The sequence below is a fragment of the Myotis daubentonii genome, chromosome 4 (genome assembly GCF_963259705.1).
Source record: "Myotis daubentonii chromosome 4, mMyoDau2.1, whole genome shotgun sequence".
NCBI lineage: Eukaryota > Metazoa > Chordata > Mammalia > Chiroptera > Vespertilionidae > Myotis > Myotis daubentonii.
The window spans coordinates 91786556-91800997 of record NC_081843.1 but is presented as its reverse complement, the minus strand read 5'-3'; the positions used below and the strand labels follow the sequence as shown (position 1 = coordinate 91800997).

The following is a 14442-nucleotide window of genomic DNA, read 5'->3' as shown; positions in this document are numbered from 1 at the left end:
GTGTGAAGGGGGACTCACGGGGCAAGTCTGGAGGGGCCCCAGGGCCACGGTTCTCCAAGACACCCGATGAGAGGTGCTGTTGAAGCCCACGACGGGAATGGGGGGGGGGGCGCGGTTCCAGGAACCCCGCGTCTGTTTCGGTGCTCTCTCCCCTGCCCCTCAGGTGGCTGGCTAGCAAGGAAGGGGTCTGGGGAAGAGCAGAGCTGCGTCTTCCAGCAGCTGGAACAGTTTATGACCCCTCCGGAGGTCACGAACCCCTTGGAGGAGGGATCTTAGCCCCGGGCTACTAAACAGTGTGCTTGGGCAGCTCCCCCCACCACTGATTCATACAGTGTTTCGTTTGTAGTATCCACAAATCAAAGATTTTCCAGATGAAAGATGTTTGGAAAGAGAAGGATACTTTCTGTCATGTTGCTACTCTCTGGTAGGCAGTGAATAAATACAGGGGTGAAATTGAGGGGTGCAAGAGGCAGCCGATCAATGATTCTCATCATTGATGTTTCTCTCTCTACCTCTCCCTTCCTCTCTGAAGCCAATAAAAATATATATTAAAAATAATTTAGCCGAAACCGGTTTGGCTCAGTGGATGGAGCGTCGGCCTGCAGACTGAAGGGTCCCAGGTTCGATTCCGGTCAGGGGCATGTACCTGGGTTGCGGGCATATCCCCAGTGGGAGATGTGCGGGAGGCAGCTGATCGATGTTTCTCTCTCATCGATGTTTCTAACTCTCTATCTCTCTCCCTTCCTCTCTGTAAAAAATCAATAAAATATATTTTTTTTAAAAATAAAAAAATAAAATAATAATAATAATTTAAAAGAAAGAGCGATGGCATTACCTCTGTAAATAATATAGGAGTATCTTTAAATACACATAAAAATACAGTACTTCCTGACTTTGCACTTGGAAATCACTGCATATAAGTTGAAAAGTAAGGTACAAGGGGATGGTCCCACCCTGCAGTGTTACTCTGACCATAAAATACTCCCTAACCTGTAGATGTACAGTGGCTCTATTTTACCCCCTGAGGTGTTAATGAAGTTGAAAAGGTACTGGACCCACCCAGTTAATTGCTTTCAGGAGCTCTAGTCCAGGGGTGGGCAACCTTTTTGTGAGTGCGTGCCAAAACCTGCAAAATCTCTGACTCAAAATTCTTCTGCGTGCCAACCCTAATTTTTTGAGAACACGTTACGCCTACTTGATATCTCTTAAGGTGTACGTATGTGAAGAACCTTGAAGAAATAATAAAATTCATTCGAGCGACAAAAACACAGTATATATGATGAAAAATACATTTTTTAATGTATACATGTACACTGATAGTCCGACAGAAAACTTTATGACTCCATTTGATATTATCAATGGGACTTTTGCTGCTGCATCACTGATGACAGAGATTTTACATCAGGTTTCTATTTCGTGACCTTCAGAGATATGCACGAGCTACTACTTTCATCTGTCAGGCTACTCCTATTACGAGACAACAAAATTCATCACTGAGAACAAAGACTCCCAAGCGTTATGTGGATGAAACCAAAACACTGGTCGGATCTAGGAAGGCAGGGAGAGTTAAGGCAGAGGCATAGAAATTGCTCTTCCCCTCTCTCGTCAATCCATGTCTATGGTCTTTAAGATAACTTGTTATGTAAAATTATTTATTTATCTAAGATGCACCTACACTGAATTTATCTGAAAAATAAAAAAGTCGATATTAAGACAAAAGTTGTAAATGGAAGATTATAAGAGAGGATTTTGCGTGCCAGCAAAAGTTACTGGTGTGCCATGTTTGGCACGTGTGCCAGGGGTTGCCCACCCCTGCTCTAGTCAAAGCCCTTGCTTCCAGGGTGTAGCCCTGAGGTAGGGTGGGCTTTGGGAAAAGAAAGGAAAAAAGTCTGCTTGGCCAGCATGGCTCAGTGGTTGAACCTTCACCAATGAACCCGGAGGTCATGGTTCAATTCCCAGGCAGGGCACATGTCTAGGCTGCAGGCTCCATCCCCACTGTGGGGCATGCAGGAGACAGTCGATCAGTTATACTCTCTCATCATTGAGGTTTCTTTCTCCCTCTCCCTCTCCCTCTCCCTCTCCCTCTCCCTCTCCCTCTCCCTCTCCCTCTCCCTCTCCCTCTCCCTTTCTGTCTGAAATCAATAATATATATATATATATATATATATATATATATATATATATTTTTTTTTTTAAAAGAATAAATAAAAGAAAGAAAAAAGTTCTCAGAGTGGGCCACACATGGAAGAAACAAATAGGATGTACCAAGGAAGGTGACTGGGGAACCCATGTGGACTCAGGGTTTCAGGCTTGGTGGGGCTTTCAGCCTTGAGCTGTGTGAGCCTGCACTGCTGGGTTAATGGAGGAGACAGAGCCAACCTCTCCCTAATCTAGAGTGAAAGGAAGACGGTGGAAAGAGCAAGGAACATTTCCCAAAACTGCTCGCCTGCTTGTCTTCTCACCCCATAAATTGTCCATGCCTGGCATGGAGCTTCCTTTTATCCTGTTCCTACTGATTTCTGCAACTCCGTGCAGGTCCCACATAGGAACTGTTTCCTTGAAGGGAAATAGTGACCCATTATGGCCTGTTTCCTGGGACATGGCGTTCTCTTCTCACCTGCTCTGCCACGTGCTCAGCCCTGCTGTTGTTTTTTAAATTGATTTTTAATTAAAGTTGGCATACAATATTAGTTTCAGGGGTACAACATAGTGATTAGACATTTATATTCCTTATGAATATAGTACACTCACCTGGCACCATCCATAGCTATTACAGTATTAATGACTATATTCCTTATGCTGTACTTGACATCCTCGTGACTTTTTATAATTGGCAATTTATAATCCCCTTCACCTTTTTGGCCCATCCCCCAAACCCTTCCCATCTGGTGACCGTCAATTTGTTCTCTGTATCTATGAGATTGTTTCTGTTTTGTTTTGTTTGTTCATTTTATTTTGTTTGCTTTAGATTACACATATAAGTGAAATCATATGGTATTTGTTTTTCTCTGTCTGACTTACTTAACTTAGCATAATACCCTCTAGGTCCATCCATGCTGTCGAAAATCAGTCCCTACCTTCTTCAACTCTTTCGTTGCCCAGAGGGTTCACCAAGTACCTTTGCTGACTTCTGGAAGTGGGTTCTCCAGGACACTACTCAGGGACCTCTTCTGATCCTTGTTTGGGTTCTCATTCTGGAATCTGACTCATAGCCTGAGCTTCCCTTCCTTCTTTATCAAAACTATACACAGGACGTCATTGAAATATCAGATAGTACCACCAGGCTTATAAGTGGAAACATCAATCACAAGCCTCACCAACCTCAGCTGCTATGCCCCAGAGACAACCACTTTAAAATCTTCGCACATGTTTCCATGTGCTTCCTGGTTCTTCCTGCTCCCCAGGCCCTCGGCCTGCTGCTCCCCCTGGGCCTGCTGCTCATGAGGCCTGATGGGCAGCGTCATCCTGTCTCATCATCGTCATCCCTGAGATTCAGGCTGTCTCTTCTCAGGTGGCATCCCCTGTTTTTTACACCCCTTATTTTCCTCTTTATTTGTTTCTTCCTCTTTCTTTTCTCTCTCTCTCTCTCCCTTTCTCTCTCTCTCTCTCTCTCTCTCTCTCTCTCTCTCTCTCTCTCTCTCTCTCATATCTTTTAAAGTCTTATCGTTTGAAAGGGTGGTAACTCTACATGGGAAATCCCTTTCCCTCGGAATTTGGAAAGCACTGCTCTTCCAGGGTCAGCATTGCTGTTGAGATGTCAGACATCACACTAATTCCTGCTGCTTTCAAATACAGTTATTTCCCCCTCTCTGAATCCTTGTCCTTTATCCTGCCCTTTCTCTCTGTAATGAGATTTCATTTCAATGCACCTTGCTGTGTCTTTCTTCATTCATTTTACTTGGCGTTCAGTGCACCTTCTCAATCTGGAAACTCAGACCAGTTTTTTGGAATGAAAAATTTCTCCTTCTCTTCTGGAACACCTGTTAAATTAGAAGGGGGCGGCCCTCTTGGATGGAATCTCTAATTTTCTTATTTTCTTAGTCTGTCTCCTTTTTAAGAAAAATGTTCACTTCCTGGGAAATTTCCTCTTTTTTTTTTTCGTTTTGAAATTTCCTCATTTTACCTTCCAACCATATGTCTACTATCAAATTTCTAATTGTCAAGAACTCTTGAAAAATCTCTGAAGTGTTCTTTGTATAACATCCTGTCCTCCGTTTCCAGCTGAAAAGATTGCCAGCCTCCATGGAGCAGAGTGACTGCTTCTCTGAAGCATCCCTCCACTCCCCGCGTGGGTTCTCGTCCTGATTCCTTCTTAGTATTTTTGTTTTTAAATCTTGAATGTTAAAGTCTCTCCTCAAATGTCTGCTGACCCTGGCCTGGTCCCTGGAAAGCTAACAGGAAGGTCTGAATGCACGCATGGGGCTTGTGCCCGGGAATAGTTCCTCCTTACCAAGAACAACACCAGAACAGGGTTTCAGAATCCGGAGCAATGCCTGGCACCCCGGGAACTTTGCACGTGTATTGGCTGAGTAACAGAATGAAGGGCGCACGATCTTTCTAGGGCCCACGCAGTAGAGAGCATTAAAAGCTCCCCAGGTGATTCGAATGTGCAGCTGGCCCGGGTACCCCTGCTGCAGGGTTATCCTGCTGAGAGCTTTTCCTGGAGGGCTCCCACCTGTGGGTGGAAGGGCTTTCCTTTCAGGAGAAACTGACCCGGGGAAGAGAAATCCTCACACTGAGGGGACTCGGTGGGCTGCGGGGATCTGCGAGCCGGATGCGGGAAGGAGAACAGGAGTCCATTTGGTACTGAGACTTTCTCTTATTCCCCTTTGTAAAGCTGCACCGGGCCCCTCAGACACACGTGGTGTCTCTGCATCAGCAAAGCAAACAGGTTGCAGAACAGGCAGTCGCTTTGGTGCTAGGATTGAGAGAGGAGGGGGCCGAGGGGTGTGACAGCTTCAAGTGCAGACTTTCAGCCAGTCCTGCTTTCGGGGGGCCCCTCTGCCCCCCAGTGCCCGTGTCCCCAATTCCAGAGGCTCTCTGGAGCGCTGTGGTGTGAGTCCCAGCCTGCTTCCCGCACTGCTGGGCTGGGTTTCAGCTTTCTCTCATCTGCTAAGTCAGTTACCACTGGTTTGACTATTTGCCAGCTTCCAAAATGTTGTTGCAATCATAGTTTCTTCTGTTCTCTTTGAGAGTTGAGCAAACCCTTCCCCCACACTTTAAAACTTTCCTTTACTCTCATTCCATCCTGGGTATTGGTGACTGAGTCTTCCTGCCTGGTGCCCCCAACTCGCCCTGCTCTCAGTTCTTCTGTGTTTACACCCCTGCGAGTGTCCTCTTGGGGCAGAAATGCCAATGGGCCGGGTTGTATTGTCACATCAGCGGAAAGTCGTTACAAGTGTCCCCGGGGTGTGAATAGAGTGGTTATTGGACGTGTATACGAGGTATGTTGATGTCTTCTCCATCTGGTCATTAGTTATGCTTCTTTGTATGTGTGGGGTGTCAGGCAGAGGCGTTTCTGAATGTGTTTGGTGCTTCGCTATCAGAATGCTATCTGTGAGAATAACTAACAGTGCAGCACGTTGACGTCATTGAAATCTGTTCACCTTCATTTCTTTGGTCCCCACCCGAAGCCCTCAGGTGCTTCCGTGCTGCTGTGGCCTCAGAAGTATCCGTTCCCTGAGATGATTAGCCCACTCGGATCTGGTGCCTCCATCCCACACCCCAGAGACAAGTGTAGGAAAGTGTGTGAGCCAAGTCTGGGCAATGAGGTGTGAAGGAAAGTCTCTTGTGGAGCTTCTAAGGAAGGTTTGCTCGTTACTGAGAAAAAGACACAAAAAAGAAATGACTCCATTGCTTCCTTGGCCCTTTGCCATGGGGAACAGCTTAGCAGTACTTGCCCCCTGCCTTAGGGTGAAGCCAGCTTGGGGTGGGGGGTTGCTCGGCTGCCCATCCGGTAGTTGGGACACGTGGCTGGAGCCCTACCCTTCCTCGGCACTTCCCACCCCAGGAGGTGATTAATTTCCTCCCAGTTCGGCCATTTTGAATCAGGGTTTGGTGTCATTTCCTACCAAACTGATACAGGTGGGTGTTTATTAATGCCCTGTCTCATTCCCAAAGAGAGTGAAGGCAGACCATGGGCTCACCTTACAGAAGTTCTGGGCTGCCTGGTTCCTCCCTACTCTGCCTATTTTCCAGGCAGATGAAAGTAATTTTATTCTTCCAACTTCAAGAGAAGACATTGAGCTGGGAAAAGGGGATTCCTTTCTTTGTTCCATCCCAGTGAGAGAACATCCCGGGTGGTCACGAAAATGAAGATGGTTCTTAACATGCGAGCGCTGTGAAGAAACCTGCATTCCAGCCTGTGAAAAGCCAAGTGCTGGTTCTCTCTCACTCCTGTGATTGTGCAGGCTGGCCAGTCTGCCTGCACACTCGGGATTGTTTCCGCCATGGTCCCCCCCTTTGTCCTGGTGCATCCCAGCCTTTGGGGAGCTTTGAAGATGAAATAAACTCCGGAAGGGCTCCGTGGTGTCAGGAAGACCGGATGCAGGAGAAAGGAGTCTGTCCATTCCTGTTTTCCCCAGGTGAACTCACTCAGCAATGACACACTCTATTTTTATGAATGGGAAGGCCTCCTAATTTTTTCCATTCCCAATAAAATGTTAGCCTGAAGGGAAGCCCTTGATTGCACTTAGCATCATACCATCGTTTTCCTGTTTGTATCTGTAACCCAAGACGGTAAGGACGGGCACTTCAAATTGTAACATAGCTGAGATTTATTGAGCGCTTACTGCTTGCCAGGTATAAGCTCCACATGTCTGAGTTTATCTCATCCTCATAATGATCCTGTGAAGAAGGTGCTCTTGTTATCTCTGTTTGATGGTGGCGATCATGTGAGGCACACAGGATTTGGGAATTTGCTCACGGTTGTCCATCTTTTCAGTGGCAGAGCGAAGATTCCAGTGCTGGCAGTCTGGTTCGGAAGCCCATTCTGTGCTGTGTGACATGTATGCCATGTAATTCATCATCATAGCTTGGACTCCCTTCCTCCATCTGTAGTATACAATAGAGATTCTCATGCTACTGTGAATGAATAAACACAGGGATTTTTCATGTCATTACAGACTCATTAATTTTAATGGCAGTGTATTTGCCCATTGAGTTAAAGAACCATAATTTGTGTGACTATTTCCCTAGGATTGGACATGTAAGTAGTATGGGCTAGACTAGCTGAGACTGGGACGGCCTGGAGAAACCTCACATATGTGGTCGCTATTTGGGGGATGCCCATGAGATATTTTTATAACTCTCCTCCATCCCCTTCTCTGCCATCGCTGGGCCCATCCTTAAGGGCCATGCTAACCCTCATCCAGTTTCAGGTTCCCGTTGCCATCAGTAGAACTCTTAAAAACAGATGGCGTTATGAAGGCTTTACTACTTTTGGAACTTTTTCCAAGGGTCCCTGTTAAAGGTTAAGCATTAGTTGGCCAGCAATTGCCGTCCGAAATGCGGATCCCTGGAATGTCGCCTGCCAAGTGCCATTTTCCAGGTGGTTTCTCATAACATGGCATTTTGCACTTTTGCATCCAGAGATAATATATCTGACTCTTTGATTTGTTATTTAAGACTTTTGGCTGACCTCTGGGATTCTTGTCTTAATTGACAATTGATAGAAAATATAAATGGAAAAATGTGTTGCTGTGCAAAGTTTGGAGTTTGTTTTACCTTTGGAAATTGGGGATAGAGGATTAAGGAAAACTCTTATGAGACCATTTTGTCTGGCCAGCGGTTGTCTTAGTGGTTTCACTTGTTAGGCCCTATGTCAACAAACACACCATGCCTCAAACAATATGATCATTCTGTAGAAGTTATTTGCAGTTTAAGAAGTTTCCGCTTTTGTAGATTAAATTATCTGGGATATGCTAGATGACCTTGATATTTAAATTTTTATTAATCCTATGGTAAAAAACAACACACAAAAAGAAACACCCAACAACAACACAAAACCCTTTTGTGGAACAAATAATCTTTTTTGAAAAGTCAAAGACATGCTTGTCCTAAATACATCTCTAATGTATATACATGTATGTGTAATTTAAAGTGTGGGTGTGGGTGTGTTTTCCTCCTTCCTCCTCCTACTCCCCAATTTGTCCTCTTCCTTCTCTGTACTAGGAGACCGACTTCTGTGAATAACAACATCTGGCCTCCCTTTGTCCTGGTTGTGGTTGGCTTCAGCCAATGGGAGGCACAGGCCGGTCACAAGGCAGGAGACAGTGTTGGAGCATTTACCCCCTCTCCACTGTCCCCGGAACCTGCGAAGGTTCTGACCAGAACGATTTCTTCTAAGCTCCCTTTCGTGGCTCCCACTCACACTGCCTCCTCCCCTGGCCTTTCAGACCTGGTGGAAGTACTACTTTCCGGTCCCCTGGGTGCTTCATCCTGCCTGCACCTCTGGGAATAGTCCCTGCAGAAAACTCTCAGTTCAGCCCTTTTGAGTGTGCCCCTGTTTCCTGCTGGGACCCAGGTTGGAGTTGTGTGGATCCATCTCTTCTTCATATAAAATCTTGATGGTCACGTCTAGCTCGGAAAGGCCAGTTCCGTATCCTTTAGTACATCTGCATTCGAATTATGTCTCGTCCTGTCGGAGAGTTGTCATCATATGCTTATGTCTTTTGTCTTTCCTGTTGAATTACTAGCCTTGGGAGGCAGGGGTGTGGATTATTCTGCCCTCTCCCTACGACATCTAGTACAAGGGTACCCCGGAGATATTGCAGGTTTGGTTCCAGACCAGTAATCTATTCGCAGTAAAGCAAATATCCCCATAAAGCGAGTTACATGAAGCTTTTGGTTTCCAGGTGCTCTGTACACTAACTGTATGTTTACACTGTACTGTTGTCTGTTAAGTGTATAATAACTAGTATTATGTCAAAGAACAATGTAAAGACCTTAAAAATATTTTATTGCTGAAAGATGCTAACCATCACCTGAGCCTTCAGCAGCTTGTAATCTATTTGCTGGTCGAGGGTCTTCAATTTGTAAAAAAAAGACAATATCAGAGAAGCGCAATAAAATGAGGTATGCCTGTACATTGCTTTGCATACAGAGGTACAGCCATTCGCAACTCTTGAGGTCAGATAATAACGTAAAATTAGGAGGGCACGTGTATATGTGGAATATATGTGGGTATGATATATTTGTGATTGGATTTTAAAAAATAATCTTTATTTGTATGCTTATCAGCATAGGTTCATTAATTTAAGCAGTAAACAATTACCAAATGCCAGTTACACAATATGCTAGGTGTTCGCATTAACGATTTTTCAGAGTCTGTAAACGGTGTTTATTAAGAACTAAAATAATAGAATTTTCAAGCTAGAAGGAATCTTGGAGCGTGTCTAATTGAAATTCATCATTTAGGTGCTGCTCCGACAGAAAGGTTCATTGCTTTGTCCTGCAAAGGTAGTAGGTGGTATGAATGATGCCAGACTTGGTGCCCTGACTCTCTGCCTAGGGGTCCTTTCCCCACCTCCCTCATGTTGCACTGGTTGGTTGTCTCATAGGTGCTTTCTGGTGAAACTAACCTCCACGAGGTATCCTTTAGGTCCTAAAGTTTAGGAAACCTCTCTGTTGCCCCTTATTGCTTCCCTCTGTGTTGCAAATGCAAACCAGATAGTCATGCTCTGAGCTCATAAAAGGTCCTAATAGGATGCAGACGGTGGATTCTAACCCCGGCTCCAACATGAGCCCCACGTGTTGATTGCTGATGGGGGATGACTTGACCAACCCACCCACAGCCACTCTTGAACCTCTCCCTTCACCATCTTTAAACTTGGAGCAATGGTGTATGTGGGTGTGTGAGGGGTTGGGGTGGGGTTGGGTGAGTTAGTTAACTAAGTGCTGCAGTTACTGGAGCCAGTCTCCAGCCTCTTCTGCAGAGGTGTGATCTCCAGGTCAGGTCGATCTCCAGGTGTGCTTGCAGACTCGCCCCGGGGGGTGTACGATGGTCACTGCTCCTGTGACCATGGGCCTGCATGAGTTCATTTAGCACAGGGACCCGAGGATAGGTGTTCCCTACAAAACCAAAAACCTTTGGCTCCTCTAAGTCACAGCTTCACGTTGGTTTGAGATGGACAAGAAAAAGCCTTTCCGTAGTGAACGGAAGCAAAGCAGATTGGCCCAGGTCTGCATGTGATAATGTGAATGTCAGTAATTAGTGTTCCTCAGCTGGGGGCGGGGGTGGTGATAAATTGTTACTCTCACCTGTAAGACTTGGGTTCAGGAAGACTAAGGAGTGAGAAGGGGAGATAGTATCTTTATTGAGGGCCTGCTGTTTGTCAGGTTGGTGCTAGGGGCTTAACTAAAAGTACTCACACCCAGACAGCTACATGTTATGCCCATTTTACTAGAACTGGAAACTGAGGCTCAGAAGAGCTGTGATATACCCAGAATGGCATAGCTGGTATAAGGGGGTAGATCACACTCTCAGTTCTGTCTGACTCCACAAACAAAACCTTGTCAATGAAGTAATGATGTTCCAAACCCAACTGGTCCACATTCTTGCCATGAATGACTCCAGGGAAAGTTAACTAGCTTCTCTGCCTTGGTTTTCTCAACTGTAAAATGGGAATATAGCGTGTCACTCCCTCATAGGGCAGTGGTGAGGACTGAGATATTGCATGTAAAGTCCTCCTCAAGGTGCTGGGCACATAAGCCCTAATGATATTTAGCTCCTGGACCCTGAGAGCTGGGTTTGCTGCTGCTCCTTTCTGGCTGTGCTTTGTCAACTGGTAATTTATTTAGGTTGTTGTTCTTAGTCACAAAATAAGGGTTGGGTTAAAGCCCAGTCTTCTTTTCTTTTTAAAAAAATTAATTGATTGATTGATTTTAGAGAGTGTAAGGGAGCGAGAAAGAGAAAGAAACATCGATTTGTTGGTCCACTTATTTATGCATTCATTCATTGATCTTTGCATGTGCCCTGACCGGGGATCAAACCCACAACCTTGGTGTATCAGGATGATGCTCTAACCAACTGAGCTACCTGGCCAGGGCAAAGGTTAGTCTTTTTAATGGAGGAAAACCCAAGGAGAAAGTCCCATTCCCATCTTTCATGTGAGAACTGTCACCCTTTCACAAGTGCTGGGTGTGTGTGTGTTACTTTAGGACATAACCCATTCAGGTCTGCTGGTGAGAATCCAGACTTGGGCAGCTGCCCTGGAGGTAGCTTTTCTGAATGCAGCCCAGTTCCAGCAACATTCCCTCAGTTCCTGCCGCTTGCTTTTCCTCTCTCATGACTCACTGTCCCTGTTGTAAAGGCCAGCTCTGTTTATTGTTTTCGTTTTCATTATAGACAATACTCTCAAAGTCCTCTTTCACTTGTGGCACTTCTGGTCACCAGGCGTGCGTGCTGGGGGAGGTTTCCACCCCAAACAATTGTGGGACACCAGCTGGGTGTGCGCCAGTTCAGTTCGGTCCAGACACTGCCTGCCTGGAGGAGGTCAGATCCCACAGGTGAGGGCTCAGTCCCACAAGACCGCCCGCCCCCCGCCCCCCAACACACTTCAGATGCCCAGCAAAAGTCCAAGTGTCACCTCTACTTCTGACTGACTGGCTGTAAATAGGTTCCCACGACTCCTCCTGTTAATGAATAGGATTGTTAATCAGATTCAATTAATTTGCTAGAGCAGCTCACAGAGCTCAGTAAAACAATTTACTTACTAGATTACTGGTTTATTATGAAAGGATACAACTCAAGAACAGCCAGATGGCAGGTGCATGGGGCAAGGTGTGGGGGGAGGGGTACAGCATCACCGTGTGTTCACCAACCCTGAGGCTTTCCCCTTAGCTGCGGCTGATTAAATCATCGCCCGCCCCCCCCTTCCCCCCCCCCCGGTGATGGGGCTCCCTCTCCAGCCCCTCTCCCCTTCCTGGAGGTCCAGGGCTGGGATTGAAAGTTCCACCCTCTACTTGTGCCTGGGTTCCCTGGCAACTAGCTCCCCTCCTTAAGGCTTTTCCAGAAAGTCACCACATTATCATAAACCCAGATGTGATTGAATAACCAAAAAAATACCCATTTCACCTTTATTCCTCTGGAGCTGTTTCTGGAACTAAATATTATAAGATGCCCTATGGCTCTTCTAGAGGGAATTACAGGGGTTTTAGGAGGTCTGTGCCAGAAGCAGTAGACAAAGACCAAATATGTATTTCTTATTGTAAATCACAGCATCACACTGTGGGTATGTATTCATCCTTATCCTCCCCCCCCCCCCCCCGCCCCTTTCCGTAATAGGTAAGGCATCAGGGAAACTCCCTTTTTCAGAACGTTCCAGAAAACTCCCTGTCTGCCCCCTGCACCTCCCTGGCTGCTTTTGCAGTGGCAGTGCCCAGCAGTGCAGAGCTGAGCTCAGAACCTTGTTGCTAGGGCATCTTTGGGAAGAGGGAGGGCGAGTTGCACCCTCTCCAGAAGCTGGGCTGGGATCTGGGGGACCTCCCTATGGCAGATGCTCTCCTGCCATCACTACAGGCACCACCTCCCAGCAGCGTAAATTATTTTTAGAAGAAGAAGGAAGGCATACAAGACAGAAAGCCAGGGCCTGGCTCGTGTGGCAGCACCCATCTGTCCTGTGGCAGAGGCACCTGTTTCTGGGGCCTCTAGACCCAACGTTTTAGATTCCCATGGAGTCCCCAACTCTACCCTGAGAAAGTCCACTTGTCATTAAGTATCGAGTTGCCATGGCAACCTGCTGAGGAAAAAAGGCAGATGAGGGGGAAATGAAGTTACACAGCTTACCTCAAATGCCCAAATAAACAAAGTTATAAACAAAGCCTCCCACTGCCCCCCCCAAAAAAAAACCCCAGATATCAGAAATGAGGAAGTCGCCTCATGCTGTGAGAGGACCTCACAATTATTTTATTTTGAACCTCCAAGTATTACTTAGGGAACACATTAGCCCGAAAGGACCTTAGTCAGGCCTGGTTTTGGATGTGTATAGAGGTCAACTGAGGAAATCGTATTTTAAAAAAAAAGGTTAAAAAAATGTAGTAATATTCCTGGGTGTCTGACCTCACAGTTGTAAGTGTTGGATTTCTTTATAAACAAGACTTTTAAAGACGGTTTAAAAATGGAACAAGTTAAGGACTTTATCCAACTAACTAAAGTAGAAGTGAAGAGGATATGTTCTGGAAAACTCAAAATATACCCATAATCCCCGGAGCAGGTGTAAAAGTGCCAGCGCCGCTGAGGACTTGGCAATAAATGTTTTCCTAAGTCAGGGGTGGGAGGAAGCAAGGAATACTTCGAAGTTAGCATTCACTTACATTCACTTACATGGCGTTTACATAATATTTGTGTATATAATATTTATGCACATACAAGTATGTATATTGCCATACTAATATCTTAAATAGCTTAAGGTAAATATTTCAAATTTACATTTTTAGTATCTTAGATGGAAAGTTTGCATCTAAGGATATAGATTCTTTCATTTACATCGTTTAAATGTATCTAACCAAATTCCCCCCAATCTTTTCAGCTCTCTCTGATTGGGGTAGTCAGGGGTCACTTATACTTGAGGTCACTGGGTGATCCAGCTGAGATGGCCTTTGCCCACCTCTAACTCTATAGAAAATGCAAACTTATGTCAAGAAGTATTTATACAATAAATGCTGGAATCATTGCTTCAGTAACTCCACTTTTGTTTCTTACTTGAACTTTCTGGTTTGCAAGGGCCAAACCAAAAGTGAAATGAACCGAAATGCAAGACATTCAAGTGACTCAAATATATTTTCTCTACCATCAGGAAGGGATTTAAACTGACATTTAGATCTTATATTTAGGGGTCCTTACATCCGAATGTACGGGCATGAGGAGGTGGCATGAGCCGAGTAAGAGCAGTGTGGGCTCTTGTGCCAAGTGGAGCCCTTGACCCTGCTGATAGGGTCGGGAGAAGCAGTCTGTGGAGCACCGTCCATCCCGGGCAGCCCATCAACTTGTGGTTTTGGTGAAGTAAACAAGGAGAATTTCTCTCAGGAAAAATCACAGGCACAGGAGGCCAGGCCTCACTCCTCTGGCCCTGCTTCACCCTCCACATGGGAGTGTGGATGTGTGCCCTCCCCACACAGCATCTGGACAACAAGTAATCATAGGCCAATAGGGAAATTTCCTCTCAGAAAAACACACACATCTCCAACACAAAGCCACCAGCCAAAGAACTTGATCTTCCCAGGATATATATTTTCCTAGAAAAGAAACACAAGATGTGTCTAATCTGTGTGTCAGTGCGAACGGGCCTATCATTGTCCCCTTCCTCCCCCAAAGCATGCTTTTCTATCCTTTCAAATGTAAAAATTCTGCACCATTTTAGTTGTTGAGAAATCATGGCTATCCCAAAACTTGCAACATTGGTATTGGTCAGGGTTCTCCAGAGAAACAGAATGGAGGGGAAA

General features: G+C 45.7%; 1 protein-coding gene across 7 annotated transcripts in view; it reads left to right on the top strand.

Moving 5' to 3' along the window:
• Window positions 1–14442, top strand: part of PDZD2 (PDZ domain containing 2) — a 327541-nt gene that overhangs the window by 160655 nt on the left and 152444 nt on the right. The window lies entirely within an intron of this gene.